This window comes from Aotus nancymaae, unplaced genomic scaffold (genome assembly GCF_030222135.1).
Source record: "Aotus nancymaae isolate 86718 unplaced genomic scaffold, 86718_ANA_hifiasm-v0.15.2.pri h1tg000036l, whole genome shotgun sequence".
Taxonomy (NCBI): Eukaryota; Metazoa; Chordata; class Mammalia; order Primates; family Aotidae; genus Aotus; species Aotus nancymaae.
The window spans coordinates 46,323,915-46,333,126 of record NW_026988450.1 but is presented as its reverse complement, the minus strand read 5'-3'; the positions used below and the strand labels follow the sequence as shown (position 1 = coordinate 46,333,126).

General features: G+C 43.8%; 1 pseudogene; it reads left to right on the top strand.

The window, feature by feature from the left end:
- The first annotated feature begins 6,692 nt into the window (after nucleotides 1-6,692).
- LOC135277928 (small ribosomal subunit protein uS5-like) lies at nucleotides 6,693-8,145 on the top strand (annotated as a pseudogene).
- Nucleotides 8,146-9,212: the final 1,067 nt, after the last annotated feature.

Genomic DNA, 9,212 nt, shown 5'->3' with positions numbered 1-9,212 from the left:
TCAATCAGCACTTCTGAGAAAGCTAGAGGCTTTGAGTAACCAGCTTTTCAGTTAAGCATACAATGTAGTGGATTTCAATACTTTCTAGATAGAGAACTCTGTAGAGCCTTAGAAAGTACTTTGACTTTCCTGCCCCCCTCAGCGCCAGCGAGGGAGGAAGAAGCGTGAAGAGCCAACAGTTATGCGGGTGTGCTGGGCTCTGCGAGGTGCAAGAAAGCCTTTGGGTTGAAAATGCATGAAGGTCAACATGACAGGTATTTTCCAAAAACTTGTAGAAGGCTATGAAAAAACTACTAGGATCACACAGTGTGTATTGAGCGTATACGTTGCTGTAGATGAATGTTCTTAGCTTGCCTCAAGTGTGACATGCAACATTTTGGAAAGAAAATTGAAGACTTATTCAAGAAAACATGAGCAGAAGCAAATGATGAAATGAGTATTTTATTTAATGTTGATAACATCACAATAAATTATAGAGGGGAAAAAAAGGAAGTACTTTGACTTTGAGCACAGGAAAGTCACTGTTGTCAGGCAATGCCAATGCTCACCTTAGTCAGAGCTTCTCTGGAGGGAAGCAGCATTCTCCGGTCTCCTGGCCAATGCTCTGTTGCAGCACTGTCACCCCTGACTGGGAAGGGGAAGAAGAGTGCCGCCTGTGAGCAAGTGAAGGGCCAGGAAGTGTGGAGTCCCAGCCTGGGTCCAAGTGGCCCGGAGAAAAGGATGATCAGAAAGAGCAGGGGTCTCAGCACAGTAGGAACATGGAGTCCCATGATACTTCTCTGCTCTGGTCCATTTGGGAGCCGCAGAACCTCAGCAGATGGTAAGGGAGTGCCTGCGGGGACTATCTCCTACAACACTAGAGCCACTCTGGCTTCGGATGTTTGATGACACACCATGACTAAGTAGCCGTATGCCTGGGCTTCTTTGAGGAGTACACCAAATCTCATCCATATTCTATTTCTTTATGTTCTTTTTTTTTTTTTTTTTTTGAGACAGAGTCTCACTTTGTCACCCAGGCTGGAGTGCAGTGGCACTGTCACAGATCACTAAGCCTCCTAGCTTAAGGAATCCTTCCACCTCAGCCTCCTGAGTAGCTGGGACTGCAGATGCATGCCACCATACCTGGCTGACTTTTTAATTTTGTAGAGACAAGTCTCACCCCATGTTGCCCAGAATGGTCTTGAACTCCTGGCCTCAAGGGATCCTCCCACCATGGCCTCTCAAAGTGCTGGAATTACAGATGTGAACCACCATGCCCTGCTTATGTTTATTATAGTAGTCTACTATAGCCCTCAGGTACCTGTAACAAATATGGGATGCCGTGGCTTTCTTCTGGATCCTGTAGCAAGAATTATTTTTTGAGACAGAATTTCGCTTTTTCACCCAGGCTGGAGTGAAGTGGCACAATCATGGCTCACTGCAACCTCCCCGCTCCGGATTCATGTGATTCTCCTGCCTCAGCCTCCCGAGTAGCTGGGATTACAGGCATACGCCACCACACCCAGCTAATTTTTTTTTTTTTTTTTTTGAGACGGAGTCTTGCTCTCGTCACCCAGGCTGGAGTGCAATGGCATACTCTCGGCTGACTGCAACCTCCGCCTTCCGGGGGGTTCAATCGGTTCTCCTGCCTCAGCCTCCTGAGTGACTGGGGTTATAAGTGCCCTCCACCACACCCGGCTAATTTTTGTATTTTTAGTAGAGATGGGATTTTACCATGTTGATTAGGTTGGTCTCGAACTCCTGACCTCATGATCCGCCTGCCTCAGCCTACCAAAGTGCTGGGATTACAGGTCTGAGCCACCTCACCAAGACTTTCTTTTTTTTTTTTTTTTTAAACCACTGAAGGCATTTCTTTAGGTTAAGCAATAAAGGTGAAGACACCATTTCTGAAAGCTTCACTCTTACTAAGATATTTCCAGACAGGGGAAAGAAGTGGGATGTTGTATCTCTAGTCTCCTTTATAGTTTTTTTTTTTTTTTTTCGAGATGGAGTTTCACTCTTGTCACCCAGGCTCGAGTGCAAATGGTGCTATCTTGGCTCACTGCAACCTCTGCCTTCCGGGTTCAAGCGATTCTTCTGCCTCAGTCTCCTGAGTCTCTGGGATTACAGGCACCTGTCACCACGCCCAGCTAATTTTTATATTTTTAGTAGAGACAGGGTTTCACCATGGTCTCGAACTCCTGACCTTAGGTGATCCACCTGCCTTGGCCCCCCAAAGTGCTGGGATTACAGGTGTGAGCCACCACACCCAGACTTAGTCTCCTTTATCTCTTAACCATTTAAAGCTGACCTGTTTATCTGATTAACTGGTTGTCACATTAGAAGTAGGAAAAACGTGAGTTAATGGTATCTATATTTCCGGCTGGAACAGCGAGACAAGAACATCAGCAACAATGCAATCTGAACAACCAGGGGCCATTTTTAGGGTGTGGACCAAGAAGGGTAGGGTCTGGGTGTTGGGTTGCATGAAGGAGAGCCCCTGGTGGCTGTGCACCAAAGAAGCCAGAGTGGCTCGGGAGCTTTATGGAGTTAAATGTATTCCCGAGCCTGCTCCTTCTCTGACACCTTTTAGGCTAAGAATGTCTGGGTTAGAGGCAATGTACACTATTAGGATGGTGCAAGTCACTGTAGTCTAAGATATTAAATATTTTTTCCCTCTAAGGATTCATTACCTTTTTTGAGTTAATTACCACATTACATTTTTAGTATCATGACCTTTAAATGAATATATTACGATGAATTATAAATTTGCATTTAAACTTTTATACTAATGGATATGGACAAAGGTAAGACTTTCATTAGCTGAGTTTATCTTTTTTTCTTTATATTTCTGTTTTTCTTCTTTTAAGTAACTAAGCCTTCACAAGCTTAGTGTATCTCTGTGAGAGACCTGTATCTTTTGAATAGTTTGGATATTTAATGATATGTCTCCTTATCCACCTTAATGTGCTTTAAAAAAAGCGCATAACATTTCTTTATTTCTTTTTTTTAAAAATGTTTATTTATTTATTTTTGAGGCAGGGTCTTGCTCTGTTGCCCAGGCTGGAGGGGATTGGCATGATCTCTGCTCATTGCAACCTCTGCTTCCTGGGCTCAAGCAGCCTTCCTGCTGGCGTGCCACCATGCTTGGCTAATTTTTGTTTTTAAAGATTTTTTTTATAGACACAAGGTCTCGCTATGTTACCCAGGCTGGTCTTGAACTTTTGGGCTCAAGCAGTCCTCCTGGGCTCAAGCAGTCCTCCCACCTCAGCATACCAAAGTTCTGGGATTACAGGCAATGAGCCACTGTACCTGGCTATTTATTTATTTATTTGAGACTAAGTCTTGTTCTGTCACCCAGGCTAGAATGCAGAGGTGCAATCTTGTCTCACTGCAACCTCCACCTCCCAGGTTTAAACGATTCTCTTCCTCCCAAGTAGCTGGGATTGCAGGTGCCTGCCACAATGCCCAGATAATTTTTTTATTTTTAGTAGAGATGGGGTTTCACCATGTTGGCCAGGCTGGTCTTGAACTCCCGACTTTGTGATCCGTCTACCTCTCCCAAAGTGCTGAACTTATAGGCGTGAGCAACTGCACTTAGTCTATTTCTTTATTTTTAAAATTTTATACTTTTTATATAAATATTTTTGTAATCCTTCATGGGATTGAAGATAGTTCCTTTAATAATGTAAGAGAAGCTGTCAATTAGTGGAGAGTACACCGGACCTAGATTCAGAGGTCTCAGGTTGTTGTCACATGTTCTGTTGAAATGATTTTGTTGTGTTTTTAATAAATTGGATACCTAGTTAATAATTTACAATGAGAAATGCCCCTTCGCAAGCGTCAGAATGTTCGTGTCCATTGATCAAGAATCGAATTCCAGTGTCAGGGTATTGGGGAGTAGGTAAAATGTATCTGATGTAATTTCTCATGATCTTAATTCTTCTTTTGTGATGTGAGAGGCTTGGAAAAGATAACCTTTAAGGTTCCTTTAATTCTAAAAATTTCTGTTCCATGGCCTGTGTCATGGAAAGGGGAAGCAGCACGCAAAACCTAGAAAGTAGGTGGGTTCCATGCCAGGCACTGCGGTAAGCATTTAGTGTGCATTATTTTCCTCATAACTGACGAGGTAGGTATTATCATCCCCTTTTTATTTATTTGTTTATTATTTTATTTTATTTTTTTGAGACACAGTGTCACTCTGTTGCCCAGGCTGGAGTATAGTGGTGCGACCTTGGCTCACTGTAACTTCTGCCTCCTCGGTTCAAGTGATTCTCCTGCCTCAGCCTCTCAAGTAGCTGGGATTACAGGCACATGCTGCCATGCCCAGCTAATTTTTTGTATTTTTAGTAGAGACGGGGTTTCACCGTGTTAGCCAGGATGGTCATCACCCCCTTTTTAATATTAGGTTGGTGAAAAAGTAATTGTGGTTTTGTCATTAAAAGAAACTAAGACCTACAAGCATTAGGTAACTTGCTTAATTATCCCACAGCTAGTGAGTGGCAGAATTTGGATCTTGAATACAGGTCTGTCAGAGTCCAGAGTTTGGGGACTGAGGTGTGTGCTGGCTCTTTAACGGTCACACAGCAGCAGTTTTGAGGAACATTTATTTAAGAGCAATAAGCAGGATGGAGATTTTTTTTGCTTCTTAACAAGTTATGTATTGGTAATAATTCTCTAGGTATTTTGTATCTGTACATTATTATAAGTACATAAAATTTGGGGCCAAGCATGGTGGCTCATGCCTGTAATCCCAGCACTTTGGGAGGCCGAGGTGAGTGGATCACAAGATCAAGAGATCAAGACCATCCTGGTCAACATGGTGAAACCCTGTCTCTACTAAAAACACAAAAATTCGCTGGGGGTGGTGGGACGCACCTGTAGTCCCAGCTACTCGGGAGGTTGAGGCAGGGGAATCACTTGAACCCAGGAGGTGGAGGTTGCAGTGAGCTGAGATAGCACCACTGCACTCCAGCCTGGAGACAGAGGGAGACTCCATCTCAAAAAAAAAAAAAAAAAGGAAAAAAAGAAAAAAGTATATAAAATTTAACAGTATAAAAAGCAAAGAGATCTCTGAATGCAAGTGGCAAAATAAAGCAAGATTAAATAATCTGCCTCCAAATCTAATGAAATCTGCTTCCAAATCTAAGGAAATAATAAAAAAAAAAAGTGGTGAAAAAACAAAGAACAACTTTACTCCAAAAGTGACAGCCAAGGAAAGTGACATTGTTGGGGTGGCTCCTTTTTTCACACCCACCCCTCAGGATTAGTGCTCAGAACTCTGATAATTTTTATGAATGTCTTCCAATTTGGAAAGAAACTGTCAGAAAGAGCGAGTAGGTGGCCCTGGGAAAAGTAAAGGCAATGCCTCAAGTGTGGCAGGCCCTGCTTACCCCTACGGGGCTAACAGAGGCAGCAAGGGTCTCCATAGCTTCCCATCTTTCCAGGTCTCTGTGCTGTTAGAAGACCAAGACGGATATACCCACAGCTAGCTGGGGTGGGCACTGGTACAGGATGTTTAACTGGACTTCAGAAGATAAATCAGAGCTCCTCCTGACCTACTGTGGGTCTCCTTTCACATGGCCCTCACCATGTCCTCAGGCTAAAGATAAGTGGATTGAAAGCAACCCTAACATCTTAAATAGCTCCAAATGGGGCAGACAGACTGGTCCTTAATATTAATGTGGAAATATTTTATCAGACACAATGAGAAGTCAGTACTACGCATTTTTTTTTTTTTTTTTTTTTTAAGACAGAGTCTCATTCTGTCACCCAGGCTGGAGGGCAGCAGTGCTATCTCAGCTCACTGCAACCTCCACCTCCCAGGTGTAAGCAATTCTCCTGCTTCAGCCTCTGGAATAGCTGGGATTACAGGCATGGGCCACCACACTCTGCTAATTTTTGTATTTGTAGTAGAGACGGGGTTTCATGATGTTGGCCAGGCTAGTCTTGAACTCCTGACCTCAGGTGATCCACCCACCTTGGCCTCCCACAGTGCTGGGATTACAGGTGCTAGCCACTGAGCCTGGCCAGAGCTATGTAATTTAAAAGAAGAATGGAAAAAATAAAGGGAGGGCAAGTAAACAAACACATTAGAGCAGGAAGAAAAAGAAGGAAAAGGAAAAGAAGAAGCATGAGAAAAAAATAGGCAGAAAAGAAGAAAGAAGGAAGACAGAATATGATGTAAAAAGACAAGTGTTTAAAGATGAAAAACAGCTTTTAAAATAGTGAAAATATATCTCTTCCAAACAAACATAAAAGATCCCCTGGAAGTGCTTTAAGATATAGAGTAACCTTGGACGGGTGAGGTGGCTCACGCCTGTAATCCCAGCACTTTGGGAGGCCAAGGCAGATGGATCACCTGAGGTGAGGAGTTTGAGATCTGGCCAACATGGCAAAACCCTGTCTACTCGGGAGGCTGAAGAAGGAAAATAGCTTGAACCCGGGAGGTAGAGGTTGCAGTGAGCCGAGATCGTGCCACTGCACTCCAGCCTGTGTGATGGGAGTGAGACTCCATCTCAAAAAAAAAAAAGAGATATAGAATAACTTTATGATACTATTATTCTAGAAAACTAAGGTCCCAAAATGAGGTATAAAATAACAGAATGAAAAGAATGGAGAAATTTTTAGTGCTAAGGAAACTATTTGAGATCCCAAAGACAGCCACCATAGATCTACTAAATAATTTAGGAAGAGCAGGGAACAGGATAGACATGACTGAAAGTACAATTAGTGGCATGGAGGAAATGCTGACAATAATCGGTGAATGCAGGGCCAGGTGCAGTGACTCATGCCTGGAATCCCAGCACTTTGGGAGACCGAGGTGGGAGGATCACCACAGCCCAGGAGTTTGAGTCCAGCCTGGTTAACATAGTGATACCCTGCCTCTACAAAACATTAGCTTGGTGGGGTGGCTCAGGCCTGTAGTCCTAGCTACTCTGGAGGCTGAGGCAGGAGGACTGCTTGAGTCCAGGGGTTTGAGGCTGCAGTGAACTATGACCACACCACTACACTTCAGCCTGAATGACAGAGTGAGAGCACTCTGTCTCTGGAAAAAAAAAAAAAAGATAAGAAAAACAGCAACAATAATAATCAGTAAATGCAGAGAAAAGGACAAAGAGATTAAAATAAGTGGAAGGTAATCAATATGGAGTTCATAGACTGTAAAATAATAATAAATAAATATATATGTTATATATATTCTCATAAGATATATATATTTTGTATAAAAATCTTTATATTTTATGCATGTTAATACACACATTCCTATAAGGAGTGAAATTGGGCTGGGCTTGTGGTACAGAAGGGAATGGAGCAATATCCACCAAATTCTGAGGACAAGAGAGTTTAGCCCGCTTCTTCTCAGAGAAAACACCAAATGGCAGATGGCTGGTGCAGCAGGGAGAGGAGGGGGCCCTGGGATGGGGAACTGAGGCGTCTTTTGCAGAGGCTAGGGCAGTGGCATCCCCAGCTGGGGTTGCTGCCAAGATCCGGGACAGGCCCAAGGCCACAGAGCTCGAGGAGGCAAGGCCAAGGGCAAGGAGTGGATGCCCCTCAGACCCTCGAGGAGTCTGAGATCATTGACTTTTTCCTAGGGGCCTCTCTCAAGCACGGGGTTTTGAAGATGATGCTGGTGCAGAAGCAGACCCGTGCCGGCCAGAGTACCAGGTTCAAGGCGTTGGTTGCCATCGTGGACTACAGTGGCCACGTCAGTCTGGGTGTTAAGTGCTCCAAGGAGGTGGCCACTGCCATCTGAGGGGCCAATATTCTGGCCAACCTCTCCATTGTCCCCTTGTGCAGAGGCTACTGGGGGAATAAGATTGGCAAGCCCCATCCTGTCCCTGGCAAGGTGACTGACTGCTGTGGCTCTGTGCTGGTGCGCCTTATCCCTGTGCTTGGGGCACTGGCATCGTCTCGACCCCAGTACCTAAGAAGCTGCTGATAATGGTCAATATCCATGACTGCCACACCTCAGCTGGGGCTGCCACCCTGGGCAACTTTGCCAAGGCCACCTTCAATGGCATCTCCAAGACCTAGAGCTACCTGACCCTCAACCTCTGGAAGGAGACTGTATTCACCAAGTCTCCTTATCAGGAATTCACTGACCTGGTCCACACCAGAGTCTGTGTGCAGAGGACACAGGCTCCAGCTGTGGCTACAACGTAAGGTTTTTTTTTTTTTTTGGAGACGGAGTTTCGCTCTTGTTACCCAGGCTGGAGTGCAATGGCACGATCTCGGCTCACCGCAACCTCCGCCTCCCGGGTTCAGGCAATTCTCCTGCCTCAGCCTCCTGAGTAGCTGGGATTACGGGCACGTGCCATCATGCCTAGCTAATTTTTTGTATTTTTAGTAGAGACGGGGTTTCACCATGTTGACCAGGATGATCTCGATCTCTTGACCTCGTGATCCACCTGCCTCAGCCTCCCAAAGTGCTGAGATTACAGGTGTGAGCCACTGCACCCAGCCAACATTAGGTTTTTATAGAAGAAAAATAAAGTGAAGTAAACCTGTTTAAAAAACAAAGAAAGAGTAGTTCAACAAAATTATTCAGTTATAAAGTCAACAAGCAGACTTTCTCAAATATGAAAAAACAGAGGAAACATAGTACTTAGAATCTAGTGTGTAAGAGATATAGAAGTAAGCCTTTCATGAACAAAACCATTGGACATTGAAATCCAGCCAAAGAAATGAATCAAAATCAAGAATGTAGGAGTGGTAAAAGAACTGGAAATGAGCACCAGAGCTTTTTCAAAATAGAACAAAAACTAAGTAACTAGGAGTATCATAATTACAGACCATGATGTGATGGCTTACAACCCGGCAAGGTAAAATATATTTTAATTAATGAGGAACGAAATGGAGAAAAATGTAGGTAGGAGAAATTGTTAAGAGCGTAATCACTTCATCTTTCATAGCAGAGAGTCAACCCGTGCTGTCTAAAATTAAACCATGTAGTTAAGAAAAAAACCAAAATGTTTCCAGATCTTTGATTATTTTAATAATCTCTTGGCTTAACCTGAGAGCCGGAGAGGAAGGCCAGCATCTGCGTGCCAGATTTGCCTACAGCTGTGTTTTGGTTTAGTAAGGCCAGGTCAATGTTTTCAAATATTTTAAAATCTAGATGTCTTTAGGTGGGGGTTCACTCGCCTGTTGACTTCCATTTTATACATTTGTAATTCACACATTTAAGGGCCTGCCTTGCCTTATCTTCAGAGGACTCTTTGGCAATGAAT